The following is a 13337-nucleotide window of genomic DNA, read 5'->3' as shown; positions in this document are numbered from 1 at the left end:
AAAAAGATTGTAAAGGAATCTCATAAAGTAGACATTGATTATGGTTTTGATATTCAGGACTTACCTATGAATAAATTGAAGTTTTTTAACATGGTTATGCATCAGTAAGTAAGTACTTAACGTGTGTTGTTTTCACGCGTAGGTAACAATAAAAAATTTGTAGCGTAAGGAGTGCAACATCATCAACTTTTATTAATTAAAGGTTAACTCGTCAGTAACATTAGGACAATCTTATTCCTTTTGAAAACTTAGCTGGCATGTAATTGAACTTAAGTAAATATTATGTAATGTATTTAAAATGATAGTTATAGTATTTTGTTTCTATGAATGCTGTACATTTGGGGTTTTTTTTAATTGAACAAAATTTTATGGGTTTTCAAATGACAAAATGTTTTAAAAAGTGATGTGATATCTGTATCTCATGTACGGAAAGGTATATAGGAGATGGGTGTTACAGAATGATAGCTTATATCATGCATTGCAGCTGGATGATGATAATGAGGCATTTGGGGTTGTGGTATCTTAGGTTAACTGGGTGTTACTGAATGTGCCCAACCTCACTGAGTATTCGTGTACCCAAGATCATGAAAAAACACTACCTCTCAGACATCACTCTCTATATCAAAACCTTTGCCCTCTGAAGTAGCCTCAGTGATATCAGAATCATCAATTATTGGTGTGTCATTGTCTAGAATCAGTGGAAAAAAAGTTTCATCATCCTTGAAAAAATCAACAAGGGTTTCACTGAATCACCCAACAAGCTTCTTCAGGTGCAACAACTGAGAATGTAGGAAAATATGCAGTTTCAGCATATAACTCAACCACTTGATTATTTGTAGATTGATGCAAGCCAACCATAATAGCTACATCGTCAAGCTGGATTGTTGCATATTTGACCAAATTCTCTGAAATTAGGTGTTAATGACTCAAACATGGTAAAGCCTTTAGCCACCAATCTCGCCTTGTATCTCTCAACGTTTCCATCAGCTTTACTTTTTATTGTAAACACCCATTTACACCCAACTATTTTCTTTCCTTTGGGCAGATCAACAATCTCCCATGTACCACTTCTACTTAGAGTATTCATCTCCTCCATGACTGCTAATTTCCAATTCGGATTATCCAATGCTTCCTGTATATTCCTTGGAACAAACAAATGTGAAATCCTAGATATGAAAGCTTTATGGTTTTTTGATAGTCTGTGATAGGAAATATATTTTGCAATGGGATGTTGAGTGCAATTTCGGACACCTTTCCTAAGTGCTATAGGGACATCAAGATCAGGAATACTAGGTGAATTGTTAGACAAAGTGGAGGAAATCAAAGGTCTAGTAGGGATAGGATTACCTGAAGTTTTGACACTAGAACTCAGATCTTCATATTGGGTTGTACAGGGTTGATATTTGAGTCTTTATTTCTCAGATGAAATCTCTTCCTAGTATAAAGCTGAAGCTCATAATTAAAATCACGTTTATTAGTTTGTAGTACTTCTCCCCCTGAACGAGAATCTCCTTCACTAGGCACTAATGAACCTGGTTCTCCTAGGCAATCATTATTATAAACACTTGAATATGGATTTTCAAAGCGACCACTCTTAGAAATGCATGGTTTTTGTGTAGGATAAATGACATTGGGTAGTGGGATAGAAATGTCCCAAAAATTGTCTTCTACATCACTTGTCTCCCCTTGAAGAGAATTATTTTGTGAAATAAAGTTTTGTTTCCAAAAACGACACATCCATACTCAAATGAATTTTTTTGTTTGAGGATTAAAACACTTATACCCCTTTTTATTTGAAGAGTACCCCAAAAAATGCATTTAATAGCACGTAGGTCCAGTTTTGAATGAAATTGGCATGGAACATGAACGTAGACAGTACATCCAAAAACTTTGACAGGTAAATCAGAAAACAACCTTATTCTAGAAAAAAATGATTTTAGGCAATCGAGCGGTGTTTTGTATGTTAACACCTTAGTAGGCATCTTATTTATCAAGTAAGCGGCTGTTAAAACTGCTTCACCCCATGAGTTTTTGGGAACATGCATGTAAAACATTATGGCACATACTACTTCAAGTAAATGTTTATTTTTTCGTCCTGTAATGCCATTTTGTTGAGGGGTATCCCAACATGTAGAGTGATGAAAAATCCCTTTCACTTTCAAAAAATCACCTAAGTGCTCATTAAATATTATGTTCCATTGTCAGAATGTAAACTACTAATCTTGGTTTGAAATTGGTTTTTAATCAGAGTGTAAAAATTTTTGAATAAAACTTTCACGTCAGACTTTTTATTCATTAGATAATTCCAACATAAATGTGTGTGGTCATCAATAAAAGTAACAAACCACCTTTTACCAAAAATAGTAGTAACTTTAGAAGGGCCCCAAACAAGACTATGTATCAGATAAAAAGGTTTGGAGGCCTGGTAATCTTTTGGTAAATAGGGGGAACGATGGTTTTTTTGAAAAAAATACAATTTTCACAATGAAAAGAAAAACAATCAATCCCTTTAAATAATTCTGGAAATAAGTGTTTCAAATAAAGAAAACTAGAATGTCATAGTCTATAGTGCCATAACATTATTTTTTCTCGAACAAAAATTGAACTAGTAACACTAAAGCTCTGAACTTTTTTATTACTGATAGATACTTCATTAAAGTAATAAAAACCTTCAATCATCCTAGCACTTCCAATCATCATCCCCGAGTTTCGGTCCTGAAATTTACAATGTGATTCAAAGAAGTTAATGGAACAATTAGAATCTCTAGATAATTTACTGACAGAAAAAAAGATTACAGGATAATTTAGGGACATGAAGAACATTATTGAGATTAATTTTCTCTGTCAGTTTAATGAGTCATTTTCCTTCAATAGGTGAAAAACTACCATCGACAATTCTAATTTTTTCATTTCCAGGGCAAGGTGAATAGGTATTAAATAAATGAGAAAAACTAGTCATGTGATCTGAGGCTCCAAAATCTATTATCCACGAAGAGGAATTTGGACAAGAAAGGGCTTTATGATTACTACTTGTTTGTGCCAAAGAAACACTAGGAATACCAGATGAGGAATTAAATTTTATCATTTTCAAGAGTTGATTAATCCGTTCTTTGTTAAAGGGACCTGAGTCAGCTTCACTTGCAGTAAGAATTCCACGATTCTTCTCTCCTTGCTTGCTACTTTTCTAGTTAGCAGGTTTGCCATGAATTTTACAATATGTCTCACGTGTATGGCGGGGTTTGTTGTAAAAAGCGCACCAGACCCGTGGTTTATCATTAAACCTGTGCTAGGCTACAGCATCACTCAATAAGGCAGAATTTTCAATTAACTCACCAGTACTCCTCTTTTTGAGCATGATATTCCTTCGGCTTTCTTCTCTTCTAACTTCGGTAAATACTTCGCCAATGAATGGAAGAGGAGGTCTGCCAATAATCCTTCCTCGTACTTCATTAAACTCAACATTGAGGCCGGTAAGAAACTTGTAAATACGGCTGTCTTCTACAGTTTTCTTATGGTGATTACAGTCATTAGTACTTTTTCATTTGTATGTGTTGAAGAGATCAATATCCTGCCAGAGCCTTTTCAACGAATGGAAATATGTGGTGACAGAATTATCTCCTTGACGAATCTCCTCCAATTTTAAAGTCAACTCAAAAACTTGAATTGGTTGCCTAGGTCAGAATACATCTGACTTTTATTATCTCACAATTATTTTGCAGTATGATAGCACATGTAATTGGAGCTTATGTCCTCCTCCATGGAATTGACCAGACATGTCATAACCATGGAGGTTTTAGCATCCTAAGTGGCGTACAACGGATCATCAACAGCAGGAACCTTCTTATCACCAGTGATGTAACCGATTTTCCCTTCCCCACGAATATACATCCGGACTGATTGTGACCATCGAAGGAAGTTATCACCATTTAAGCAAATGGTGGTGATTTGGACAGAATGAGAATTGGAGTGGTGCTGCGGAGTGGCCGCAGTAGGGGTTTAGGTGATTTTAGACGCGACTTCGGACATGGCTACGGTGATTTTGGAACTTCTGTATTTTAAGGTTAAGACACGATTATAGCTCTGATACCAACTTAGAAAAAATGAAGAAATAATGTGTCTTATTTCTTGAATGAGTACAAGGCTTCCTTTTATATAGAGGGAAATTACAACAAAAAAATGAAACTAATTAGAGGTAATATTTGACAACTTCTACTTTCCTACTTTATCTTGATTTACAGCTTTCACTTTCTAGATTTACATAGAAAACATATCTTAGAATATCTCATGGATTATGACTAAATTAAGGCTTTCAATGACCAAATTTCCAACATCTCCAAAACTCGTGCATCGGTTAACGCTTTGCCATTACGAATGAGTTGGTTCACCACGGTTTGTACACTCGTGATGTAGTCAGATACACTTTCCGATTCCTTCATCTTCATGCTTTCCAACTCACCACGAAGAGTTTGGAGACGCACTTGCTTGACTCGGTTGGTTCCTTTGAACACTTTTCCTAAAATTTTCCACACTTCTTTTGAAGTAGCTGCACCAACAATCTTCTCAAAGCCCGACTCGTTAACGGATCGAAACAACATGTGTAGTGTCACCTTATCCTTCAATCGCGTCTCTTTCAACGCCTTGGTTTGAGCCGCCGTATATCCCATGGTAGTTGTTGGTTCTTCGAAACCTTCTTCGACCTCTTCCCATTCATCTTGAGATCCGAGAAGAGCTTTCATTTGAATGCTCTAGTTCTTGTAGTTCGCCTTCGTTAGTCATGGTAGCGGCATTTGACCCGTCACATTTGCCATTTGTTCTAATACCAATTTATAAAATAGAAATCAAATTAACCCACAACTACTATACTATTTCCAAGTGATTTTGTATTCCTTTGAGTTGTTTACAAATGAAATCAACAAGGTCTTTATATAGGCACTAGGTACTACTCCACCAAAAACAAAAAATAAAATTTATTAAAAATCATAAAAGACCATCAGCTCCTATATCGCCCCTTGTCCTTTCACCTACTAAAACTTTGACTTTTTATTTTCCCATTAACTTCTAAATTTAAAGAAAACCACTAAAAATCACATTTAAGTTTATTCAACAGAAGAAATTTAAAATTATTGAAGTTGCCTATGCTGTGTCAGACGAAAATGCCCCTAATTTGGGGAATCTCAATTTTATTTATGCGTGAAAACAAGCCATTCTAAAAGTTGAAGGAAACTCTTCAACTAAAAAAATAAAACAGAAACACTAAAGCCATAGAGGTAATATATTCATCCAAGTTATCTGTACATTCTCGCAGAAGCAATGCAATAGAATCATAGCACAAAATTCTCCACTGAAAACATATGGACTGTGTCTCACCCATGTTATACCTAGTTGCTATCCACAAGGAAGACACACATACCGGTGGATGGTCTACTAAGCAAACATTCTCATCAAAGCCAACAATACTCATAAGAGTAAACACAGCAATTTTGAACAAGAAATCTTCTAAATGAAAAGGTGATACTTACATGCTCGCCAAAGTTATATGTTCTGTACACTTCTGGACGAAGGAATTGTCGGCCTTTGTGATTCTCTTTTAATCTCAACCAGTCATCCCAGTAAGTGAACTTTTGTCAAGAAATTTCATAGAAAAACTACATCAATGCGCATTAGTGCGTGTATATATAAATGAATAATAATATGCTTAACCAAAAAGGATATGCTTTTTGCCACTTTGGAGATAGCTCATTCCATGCAGACCTAGTAAGCATCCAGCCAAGACCAGTAAAGAAATCTGAGCGATAAAGTGCATCTGCATGGAATAATTACAGCAAATAAAGAAATAGAAAGCACCAAAATTTCTATTTCAAGAAAATTAAAAATCGAGTTCAAGCATGAGCATGCAAAAGCAAAATTGCAAGACTTATCCAGAAGTGGATTGCATAATGACACTTCAACTATATGTTCCACATGAAGAGAGAGAAAGGGGGAGAGAGAGAGATGGATGCCTGGTAATGAGCAAACATAAAAAAGAGGTCAGGATAAAATTAAATATCTGCCTCATGTTCAGTCACAGCAGCTCAATTTATGGTAAGCACCGCATGGGAGGATTAAGAAATAACATAGAACCATAAAACTCATTGAAGCTAGAAAGAACAAACAATATTTTTAGCAAACCAAAAAAATCTTGAATATAAAAACGCATTAAGCTTGATTGTTTTCATTGATAGAAATTCCATTGAGAGAAAAAAAAACTAACATGGGTCATGCACGAACTGCTTTTGCCCATTGTCATTCCATGAGGAAACAGCCATAATTGACCTACATGATTTGATAACAAGGTGAAGACGGAAAAAGAATGCAAATCCTCAAATTAAATAGAAATAGAGGGACACCCTGATTTCATTCTTGTAACATACTTATCCTTGTCGAGAAGGGTCGCAACTGCCTCAGAGTAATAAAAAAAAATCAGGGGCAATTTCCATATCATCTGTCTTCAAAAGTGATTCTCAATCAGTACAATATTCCTTTTGTTGCGAGAAACAGTAAAAGAAATTCGAATCAATAATCCAAAACAAGACAACTTCACCTTCAAGTATAATTACTCGGTCAAAATTGTGCTTGTAGAACAACTCATCTAGTGCCCATTTGTAGTAAATGTTTAAGAGTAGAAACTAGGAAGTCATTTCAACACTAAAGAAAAGAAAGAAAAAATCCTTACGGGCTATCTTGTAATATGCAATCAATTCCCCAGGCCTTTCTGTATGCACTGGATCATAATCTATGTGCCAAAAGAAACTTAAGTAAGCATTCACTGGATTGATTTTGATAAATAAGGATAAGGCAAATCTTATTAATAAGGTAGGGAAAAGAAAGGGGACTCATCCAAATCAACTTTTCCAATGTAGGCTAAAAGGGAAAAAAGGAAATGCAATTTACCTGCATATAAGTTAGCTGATTATAATAACTCAAAGCCTTGTTTTCACATTTGGATCTGATCCATCCTGAGGAGAAACTATCATAGTTACAATCATTGCTTCTTTTAATGACATCAAAAGAATAGTAAACTGTCTTTGGTGCATGAAGTATAAAGCGACAATCAAGTCAAATAGAAAAAAATTTGTAGCAAATAAAGAATAAAATTATAAATTTAAGTACCTGAGATATAAAAAGGGCATATTTTGAAGCAACAGAACTCTGATACCTGCAGATTTAGGCCTAAGTAAATCATCTTAAAATCAGTTACTATCTATCTATAAGCTATCAAAACAAACAAGTTCAAATAAACATACTTCAATACAGACGCAACTGTCCTTTCCAGATAATCAGCACGATTGCACGCCATGATTACTACAGCTGCCAATGGTACCTATAACATTCAACCCAAAGATTGTTTCAGCTATTATAGGTGGTAGTATGTGGAGCTAACGCATAAGAATTCTCTTCATCTCATGAACCTGTGTTTTGTCAAATATTCTTTGAAGGGCCTTCTCTGAAACAACCAAAAAGAAACACGTTAACTTTCAATTAAACATTTGAAGCAACAAAGGAAAGGAAACAACTTTTTTGAAGCAACCAAACATAAGAAAGACAGGTGAATGCAGATATGAAAACCGACAAATAATTGACAATTTCAATGCTGCTTGGCAAAAATTATTAGAGAACAAGAAGTAAATTAAAGCAAAACAACAATTCTGAAGGAGTAGAATGGCCTGCATCAAGACCCATTTGCAGAGCCACATTTGGAGGGATGGCATTAATAACAACCTTAAAAATGGCTATGAAGTGTATTATAAACAGCAAAACAGTCGAATAAACTAACTACAACAATTACATAGATCTCAATGGTCAAAGATCATATGATCTGAACATCACAAAGGCTTCACTTGGTAAGGACAAAAGGGGGTCAGGGTGGTAAAGTTTGAAGTCCAAAGTTTAAGCTACAAACTAGAAAAACGGTAAAAAAAACCCAAACAATAGATTAAAAGTTTTTCCATCCCTATCGCATTCTATCCTTCCTACAGAGCAAAGCTTTAATATATGCGTTACACCCTCAGACCGATGCGGGTGACCCGATCCGATCTGAGGTGTCACATTAGGGCCACCGGAACGACCCATAATAATAAAAATTCGAGAAAAAATAAAATTTCTGCTAAAGCGCATAAAATCATAAAACAATTTATAATTAAAACACAAGTTCATAAAATCATTCATGTATTACAAACAAAATTAAAATCATACAAGTTTCAGACTCAGTATAAAAGAATCAAATGTGACCTACATGCCCCCTAATTACCCTTGTACCGTACTCTTCAACCCAAACCAAAGGAACTCCCATTACAGATGTCAATAGTTGCACTGGATCAATTCTTTTAACCTGAAATAAAGAGTAAAAGAATGAGCTTTGGTAAACTCAGTAATGCCGAAATACCAAGTAATGTTGAAGGACATGTAGATAATAGGCAAGCATAAAAAAAATTTCCTTATTGATTTAGGCTTTTACAGATTTTTTGGATGAACTGAGGTTCCACTGATATTTCTTCGAGTAAAAGACATGAAGATTACAATTTAGAGGAAACGTTCAGAGAACCAGGTTTAGTAGATCGGAATAGGATGTCTAGTGTGTCCCAACAAACCAGAGTAATGTATAGAGATCATTTAAAAATGTTAGTTGTTTAAAACATATTTTAAAACCACAGTAATACCCTCTAACCGAACACCTTACCCTAAGCACACAGCAAAGGAGCCACCCTAAGGGAGTACCTTGGGGCCTATGGACCTACCCAAGGGTCTCCTTAGGCCCGCAAGGAATTACCAGCTTGATCAGAGATGAACCTCCATACTCCAGAATCCTACCCATACATTATTAAGTCAAAAACAGATTGAGCAGTAACTTTATTATCAAAATCATGATTCAGTAGAATGTTGTAAAAATGACAATGTAGTGATTTAAATCACATGAATGTCCTCCATCCGTATACCAAAATATAGTCCCCATATTAAGGGAGTGCCTTGGGCCTTAAAGCCTACCAAGGAATACCTTAGGTCTGTGAGGAATTACCAACTTGATTAGAGTTGAACCTCCATACTCCATAATCCTACCTAGATTATATCCCGATAATCAGTTCATACAGTAAACAATAGATTCCAATGATCCATAAATCAAGAATGATTATATTTTTCAGTGAAAACATGTAACTAGAGAACACTTATCATGTAGCCATAGTTCATTAAAAGTAAATCAAAACATCAGTAATTTCGGAGCAAATCACAGTTTAAAACATGTAAAACAATTACTTATCACATAGAGAATACACTAGAGGATCCAATTATTCATCGAAGGTACTTGGTATTTATCAGGTAGGGAACCATAAAACTTTTGTAAATTGATAGGATTTCAGAATCAAGATTCCTATAAAAAGGGGTTTGATAGCTAACGGATTCATCCGTCATTTGGGAAATGATTTATCAAGATCATGTAGTATTCGAATATTTTTCGGAGGTACTAAGTAGTCAGGAAGGTATTCATAATCTTTTGCATTAGAGTTATTTAAGATTTCAAATATGACATGAGTGATTCCATTATTTAGGAAATCGGGGGCATTTTGGACATTTGGTTTTTAAATAATTCTTAATAATTTATTCTAATAAGGGTGAAACAATGATTCTTGGTATTTAAGATTTATGTCGATTTATTAGGATATTGAGTCAACTCGAACTGAACAAATCCTAGCATTGTGATACTTGCCAACCAGTCAAATCGATGTCCTTCAAGGATATTCACACTTTAATATTGACATTACTAGTCAACGGATCATCTTCAGAATCATCATTGAATGGATCTTAAGGAGACGAACATGTATTCCCTCCCCAGTACTGATTGCACTAATTGAACGAACCACCTTTATAATCAACATCGAACAGATCTTCAGACGATGAACAAATATTTCGGTGGTGTTTAATTTATTTATGAATTGCAACAATATCCATAACGATCGACGTACTTGGGTCATGATGGAGATACAACAGTTAGATTTATCGGTGATTCTAAAAATCTACCAAAGATATCCACTTATTTTAAGTCATTAGAAAAATGGGTTGCTTCAACAATCAAGGTTAATTCAATCAACTTAAACTTCAAGGTATTATGGTTCTTTTAGAGTTTAGGGTATTTTGGTCATTTGAACATTGGAGGTTTTTTAGTTATTTCGTAGCTCGAAAACATTTCGGTAATTTTGATCAATCCAAATATATGTATATTTTTTGGTAATTTGGTCAGATATATATATGTTCAGAGTTATCTTTCGCTTTTAAGGGTAATCTTGGTCTTTTTTCAGTGTAATGACATTTTTTAAATTTTACTCTATATAGTTATTTTTGTCTTTTTAGTCTTTAAAGAATACTTAATAATTTAACGATAATTTGACATATTCAAGATTTATATCGAATTAACAAGGTTCTGAGTCAAATAAGGTTGGACGGATATGAACAATGCGGTACTCACTAATCATTCTAACTAATATCCTTCCAAATATTCACCTCTCAATATTGATTACACTAGTTGAACTAGTCACCATCATGCCACCATTAGAACGAATCTTGAGGAGAAAAACATGTATCTCAATTACATTATTTATTTATGTATTACATTTGTATCCAGAGAGACTGACGAGCTTGGGCAGTGTTCCAAGACATATAGAGGCAGTTCAATGCGTAGATTTAAAGTGTTTCCAGGTTTTATCCAAGGTCATTCATTTATTCTAAGTCGTTTACACTATCAGGGTTAAATCATGTCATATTTGTATCCGAAGGGCATTTTCAACATTTTATTGGGATCAGTATAGGTTTAGAATAATTAATATTTATTCCAAGCCCAAATCATATTTATTTATGCATTAACCAATACCTAACTTGTACCATACAACATACAATGGGTAGTAAAGTATTACCTCAATTTACGAGTCATATTGATCGACCATTTAAACTCTATTCGATCGCCCTCGAACTTTAATTCCACATACCATAATTTCTCGGATACATAACAAACGAATTTACGTCAGAAACAAAATTTAATCGAAAAACCAAATTGAATATGAAGATAAAACACTAAAAAATGGTTTAACAAGTTTGAATTTGGCAAAACAGACTTCATATTCGAATTCAGGATGTCGAAAAACATAAAATATGACTTTTTGGGTCAAAATCAACGGTCAACGGTCAACTCAGGTCAAAGTCAACAGCCAACGGTCAAAGTTAACTGGTTGACTAAGATAACTTAACTCAAACGAGTTGACTCGAACAAGTTGACTCGAACAAGTTGACTCAACTTGACTGGTTCGGGTTAACTTGGTCGGGTTAAACAGACCTGATCCAGACCAGATTTTGTCGGTCCAGACTGACTGGACCGGTCTAAAAGGCTTCCTTGGAGCGTGGAGGAGCCCCACACGCACACAACAGCACGTGGTGGCGACAACGAGGTCGGGGATGATATTCTAACACTCCAAACGCTTCCAAATATCAAATACGACCCAATTCGACATCAAACAAGCCAAAACCAATATGAAATTAACCGAAATATGATTGAACCTTACCCCCAACAGAGGATGATGATGGCGCAACGATCGTCAACGGATTTGATTAGGTTTTGATCGAAACTGACCGGGGAACACAACACTGGTTAGTGTGAGGCTCATCGACGGATGTAACAGTCGGAATCGAGGAGAAAAGCGATGGCGACGTAATGGGTTTCCTCCCTTCGATTAACGATGCTCGGTGATCGATTGGGATCGTTGACGATTGGGGACTGATCGCCGGAGGACGCCGATTTGACTGGTGGCGACAGAGCACAACAATGGCGGTCGGATCAGAGTGAATGGTGGTAGAGAGACAGCAGCTAGGGTTGGGTAAAAAATTTGGGGTTTTTTGCTTGCTCGATGAGGGGGTTCAATTTTAGGTATATAACTCGGGTTAAAATAAATAAATAATATATTTATTAAAAATAACCATAAATAGTGCTCTAAACTAATGGCTAAGGCATAGGTGCCCTTGGCCCTAGGGTCACGTGTTTAACAGCCCACAACCACCTTAAATTATTTTTTTAATTTTGATGTCAGGTGAGTTATGGTTAAATTATTAGACTAGTCCCTAAACTCTTTACATATTTGAAATTAATCCAAAAAACTTTAAAATTATTCATTTTAGTCCCTTAGTTAAATTAAATAAATAAATAATATTATATATGTAATATTTGGGGTGTGACAATATGCCTAGACACCATATAAGGATATTCTAAGAAATATATAATTGCAATCAAGCAAGATAAAATAGACAAAAATGACAAAAAATTAGCAGTTTATTCTGATAAGAAACTACTTTCAAGATCATGTACAAGAGCCTTCAGTTATGCACACTACTGACCCTTTCGCTTCTTCCCCTCTGGAATTGTAACATGAAAAGAGTGAATGATTTGAATTCCATGAAAAACAATATCCGTCGATTTAGACCTAGTCTACTGAAAAGAAGCATGTATAAAGGATTAAAATGAAGGAAACTCACACCTTCCAGGGCCACAATTTGCTCTTGTTGCATGCTAATTTGATCAATAAGTAGTGGCATTTGACTTGTACAATGGCGCTCTGCATCCACCTGCCAAAAATGAAAAAGACACCATGTTCAAAGACTTAGATTGTTTATATTCCTTGGGTTTTACATAGTTAAAAAAAAACGCTGCAGCTTTTGACAGCTAAAACTAGCAATAAACCTAAGCATACTAACCGCTTCAGTCATTCGATCTACGTATTCAGAAGCAGCATCTACAAAAGGTTCGAAACAAGCATATGATTTCATATACATAAATTAGAAAACTTAGAATTTCAATTGAATCCATAGAGAAAGAAACGAGAAAGGTAGCAAGGTTTATTGTCTTTACCTGGATGTATATGAATACGAAGGCAGCGGGGATGAGAAGGTACCGGAAATCGCAGCTTAGCTTAGCCATCTTTATGATTCTCCCCCGACTGACTTAGAAAAATGAAGATTTACGGTTTCACTATTTTGTTGTCCACTTTGATTTTGATTTTTCGTTATTCAATCTTCATCTCTTGAATTGTATGTAGAAGCCGCCATGAATAGAAAAAAATTAGACTTCCTCGGGTTTTTGGGTAAACTACACAGGTAGACCTTTGACTATGGGTTATTTTAGTTGGGTTATTCGTTAATAAAAAATTATATAATCATTTGACTAATTAAAAGTCACAAAATGATTTATTTTTATTATTATTTTTATCGTAAATGTGATAGTTAATAACATTTTTATAGTAATAAATTTAATTTTTAATATTATATAT

General features: G+C 35.0%; 1 pseudogene; it reads right to left on the bottom strand.

The window, feature by feature from the left end:
- Positions 1-5152: 5152 nt before the first annotated feature.
- Positions 5153-12988, bottom strand: LOC120187669 (annotated as a pseudogene).
- Between the last annotated feature and the right edge of the window lie 349 nt (positions 12989-13337).

This window comes from Hibiscus syriacus, unplaced genomic scaffold (assembly GCF_006381635.1).
Source record: "Hibiscus syriacus cultivar Baekdansim isolate YM2019G1 unplaced genomic scaffold, ASM638163v2 tig00113725_pilon, whole genome shotgun sequence".
NCBI classification, from domain to species: Eukaryota; Viridiplantae; Streptophyta; class Magnoliopsida; order Malvales; family Malvaceae; genus Hibiscus; species Hibiscus syriacus.
This window is presented reverse-complemented; position numbering and strand designations above follow the sequence as displayed.